Source organism: Pteropus vampyrus, unplaced genomic scaffold, assembly GCF_000151845.1.
Source record: "Pteropus vampyrus isolate Shadow unplaced genomic scaffold, Pvam_2.0 Scaffold38, whole genome shotgun sequence".
NCBI lineage: Eukaryota > Metazoa > Chordata > Mammalia > Chiroptera > Pteropodidae > Pteropus > Pteropus vampyrus.
The window spans coordinates 6,149,181-6,154,496 of NW_011888819.1; positions in this window are offsets into that span (position 1 = coordinate 6,149,181).

Consider the following 5,316-nt stretch of genomic DNA (forward strand, 5'->3'; position numbering starts at 1 on the left):
AAAAATGAATTACCATGATGAAAATCAATGTTGAAAATCAATTGGCTATTTATGAATCGGTTTATTTCTAGTCTCTATTCCATTTCTTGAATCCACATGTCTGTGCTTTTTCTATATGAGTCTTGATAATTATATCTTATAAGCTTGATAACATTTTAAAATCAAAATTGTTTTAACTGTTCTAATTTCTCTTTTTCTTTCCACATTTTTAAAAGCTTCTTGATATTTTACAAAGAAAAAAAAGATGACAGAGATATATTTTATTTCCTAGGGTTTGTTTTTAACCTGTAATTTTACAATAATATAGACATATTTTTTAAATTCAATTTGATAAGTTTTGGCATATGTAGTTGGTGAACATATGTATCACTACTAGAATTTTTCTTGTGACTCATACCTCTAAGATCCATCTCTCTCCCACCATCATACTCCAGGCAACCACTGACTTGTTTTCTATAGATTAGATTGTATTTTCAAGTATTTTATATAAATTTAATTGTACAGTACATGCCTTTTTTAGTGTCTTAAAAACAATATTACTTTTTGAGATTTATCCTAGTTGTGTGTATCAATAGTTTATTATATCTCATTGCTGAGTAGTACCCCATTGTATAGATAAACTATAATTTGTTTGACTACTTCCAGGTTTTTCACTTTTACAAAGAAAATTGCAATGAATCATATATTTATTTAGCCTTAGTACACATCTAGAATGTAATAACTAAGTGATCTGGTAGATGAATATTTAAATTTCTAAGTAACTGTAAAATTGTCTTCCAAGTGTTTATGAAGTCATCACTACAATATATGAATATGATAATTACTCAACATCCTTACCAACAGTTAGTACAGACAATCATTGTACATTTTTACTATTCTAGAGGATTTTTAATGGTATGCCATTGTAATGTTATCGAGCACTATCCTAAAGACTTATTTTGTTGAATAGATTTTCACTTGATTACTCACCATTCATGTATCTTCTTTGATAAAATGTCTTTTTAAGTGAGGTTTTTAACTTCTTATTGTGTTGTAAGATTTTTAAATATATATTTTAGATACCAGATATATACCACAGATATTTTGCAAATAGTCTCTCCTATTCTGTGAGAATTCTATACCCAATGAAAATATTTTCCTACTTAAATGAAGGAGATATATAACTTTTTTTATATAAACAAAACCTGAGATGATTTATTACCAGTCAGTATGGAATTTTAAAGGAGGTTCTTCTGGCTGGAAAAACATGATACAGATAGAAACTTGGATCTATTTTTAAAAAATGAATATTTAAGAAGTATATAAAACAAATTTAAATGTGAATTACCTATATTATTATTATTATTATTGTTATTATTATTATTTATAGCTCAAAAATGTAAGAAGCCATATATAGGATAAATATTAATGCATTATGATATTATATATTATTCAAATACAAAATGCTACACAAGGTGGAAGAGAGGAATTAGGAAGATACGATTTAAAGTTCTTGCTTGATAATTGATGCCTTATCTAAGATTATTTGAAGGTAATCTTTTATTAATAATGTACAAATCTCTCAAAAATTTTTACAATGTAATTTTAAAAATCTATTCATTTCTTCTAATTTCTTTTAGCGGAAATATTAGCTTACTGTGACTACTACATTCTCCCTGGAAGTAGATTTTTTCACACTTGTTTTTGCTCTTGTGACTTAAAAATGATACTGAAAATTTTATATTTAAAAATTACAAAAATAATACAATATGTAGATCTTACACATCACATTTACCAGAGTAATATGGTTTTATATGGTTACAAAAGTTCTCATTTTAAAAGAGCAAAATTCAACAATGTGCTTTATAGAATGACATGAATTAAAACAAATCATTCAAGAACAAATAGAATACAAGTAAAATGATACTGCTAAAACTATGTTAATTTCAAAATTCTGGAATAAAATTTATAAATATGAATTAAGACATTAATATTTCATCTAAATGACAACAAAAATCCTACATACAGAAATTTATACCAAAACAAAAGAAAACATAGGAAGAGTGAATCAAATTTACATAAAAGGATCATTCGTTGTTTTAACTTATTAAGTAAAATATGTAAAACTACAGATCCTGTAACCAATGCTCATGATACCTTAGTAGAGTAGAATATTAAATAGAAAAAAATATTATTTTTATGCAGTTTCAAAAAGAACAGAGTTTTATCATTTTCATATGTGGATATGTTTTTATAAAAATCACTTTCAAATATAACTATATGTGACTGTTGATAGTAAGAATTTCACTTTGAAAAGAATTAAACAGTGTGCAAAAAATTCATATTAGCTATAACAATAGCAAAAACATATGCTATTACTTAGATTGTTAGGAAAATATCAAAAAGAACCTGTGAAATAATGTCTTGTCTTCCTGAACTTTGGGTTTGTGCTCTAGTTACTCTATTAGATGGATTTTATAGATAACCTAAATTATTTCAATACTTTTTCATGATAATTTTCTTTATTCTAGTATTTCATGTATAAATTCTCAATTAGGAAGTAAATAGCATATAGCTTCTGTTATATTCTAATTCTCTTGTCTCAAAATTTAAAAAAAAAGTCTTTGAACTTTTTCTGAAGTCCTTTTTAAATGGCATTAGTAATATTTTAAAGTTAGTAACTCTGAATTGAGAAATTATGAAATGACAAAAAATTGAATACCCTGTCTAAATAATTGTTTGGTAATTTTGAGTTTAAGAAGACATGGATATAAAGGCAATTCTACCCAAACTTAGACCTCATTCCTGTATTAGTACAGTAACTTCAGTGGGCATCATATAGGGCTAAGATTTGTCAAATAAATAATATAATGGGGTTAGAGGATACTGTAGTTTCCATGAAATTGCATGATATTAAAATTGTGTTGAATGGAATTTCTGGTATTTATTCTAATAGAGAATGTTTCATGGAAATTATTATTCTGAATATATACAATATCATTCTCTGAATCTAAGTAATGTTATATACCTATTTGTTGCATATTGGGATATATTTAGTAAGATGATAGATGTGGAAATAAATATTCTTAACTGAATTTTTTTAGAGTCTGAGATTTTTAAAGGGTAGAAAACAAAATCTTTGTATGAAATATTTTTCCTAAAGCTCCAGGAAAATAGTACTAACATACACTTATAAGTATCCTCATCATGTCAGCAAATTTCCTTTGAAACTATTCCCTGTAAAAGATGAATGCTTTTCTTAAATAAATACATACATAAATAAATAAATAAATAAATAATTTAACTTAATATGTAATTTTTTATGTCAGTGGTTCTCTAATATATTTATAGAATGTCAAAATACTTTCAAAAGTAGCTGAAGCTGTATGAGACTTAATGATCATAATTTTCCTTCTGTACTTTTTAACAGTTAAACTCAGAAAGTTTTGAGTATATTCACAGTTCTGTTCTTAGTGAAACCGAATATGTTGAGTTGATTGAATGTCCAGAGGAACCAATTAAAGGTGGGAAATTAATATTAACAGAAATGTTTTATAAATGATAGAATTATTTATTCCTCATTTTTTCATAATGTAAGATAGATTGTTTTCCCTCTAGAGCTATATAAGCTTTTCTTTTCTTTTTTTTAGTTATAAAAGTGTGGGTTTTCTTTAGAAGTGAGGATAAAATAACTCTACATGTAATCATCCAAGTTAGAACTAGGAGAAAATAAACCCTATGTAAAGTCTCATTTAATCTATCCATCTCTTAGAATCATGCAGAGAAGTGTTGCCAATGGAAATTCAAAGAGAGTTGTACTCTAGAGCCAAGCTCCTCTTTAGGAAATAACACTTCCTGATTACACATTTGTGACTACATTTTATGGAAAGATTGTATAAATGGGATTATTCTACCTAAATTTTCTGCTTAAGTTTTCCATTTGAAATATCTGATATTCATTGGTTTTCAAATAATGGGAGGGTATAATACATAGTAAAAATAAAAATTTATATTTACATTGTTTTAAAGAAAAATTAGGTTTTATACCTAATCCTAATTCAAAATAAGTTTAAAAACATATATAAAAGTGAGGCTAATAATACTAGGAAGATGGTAACAAAAAATCTCATTTCAAAGAGCTAAGTCCAACAATATGCTTTATAAAAAATAATTAAAGCAATTATTCAAGAGCAAATAGAATATGAGTAAAATGGTACTACTGAAACAGTAAGTTAATGTAAAAATTCTTTCTGAAATAAAATTTGAAAATGTGAATCAAGACTATTAAATATACTGTTACCATATGACCCAGAAATTATGCTCATTGGTGTTTACCCAAAGAAATTGAAAACATGACCATGCAAAACCTGCACACAGGTGTTTATACTAGTTTTATTCATAATTTCTCAAACTTGGAAGTACAGGAAGAGATAAATAAAATGCTGTACATCCTGATAATGGGATACTATTTAGCACCAAAAAGAAATTAGCTACAAAGCCATGAAAAGACATGGGGGTTCCTTAAATGCATCTTGCTAAGTGGAGGAGACAATCTGAAAAGGCTACGTCCTGTATGATCTCTACTGTACGACATTCTGGAAAAAGCAAAACTGTAGACAATAAAAGATCAGTGTTTCCCAGAAGCTGAGTGGGGAAAGGATGAATAGTCAGAACACAGTGGATTTTTAGGGCAGTGAAAATACTCTGTATGATACTATGATAATGGATACTTTGCCATCATATATTGGTTCAAATCCGTAAAATGTTCAACATCAAGAGTAAACTCTAAAGTAAACTACAGAACTTTGGTTGATTATGATGTGTCAATAGAGGTTCATCAGTTATAACAAATGTCTCATTCTGGTGAGTGATGTTTATGATGGAAGAAGCTTTGCATATGTGGGGGTAGGAGGTATATAGGAAATCTCTATACTTTCCCATTATATTTGCTGTGAACCTAAAAATTCTCTAAAAAATTAAGCCATTAAAAAAATGAATCCCATTATTCATGATTACTGTTGAACATCGATCTAGCAGTTCTGGCCCCAAAAGTTATTTAATAAAATTAAATAGGATGTATTATAAGAAGTGTAAGAATTGAGATAAAATGAACAAAAAAGGCAAAGACAAAAATAATCCATTACAATGGAATTACTGTATGAAATGTGTTTGTTTTTAGAAGCAATCTTATTATAAGTATGAATATTTCCAGTGGGAATAAAATTTATGTTTCAAAAAAATACTAAAGTTTATGCAAACTTCTTAATGGGAGCATATTTTTTTAATGCTTATAAACATGTAGCTTAAAACAAAACTTAAGTTCGATAATTAGAAACA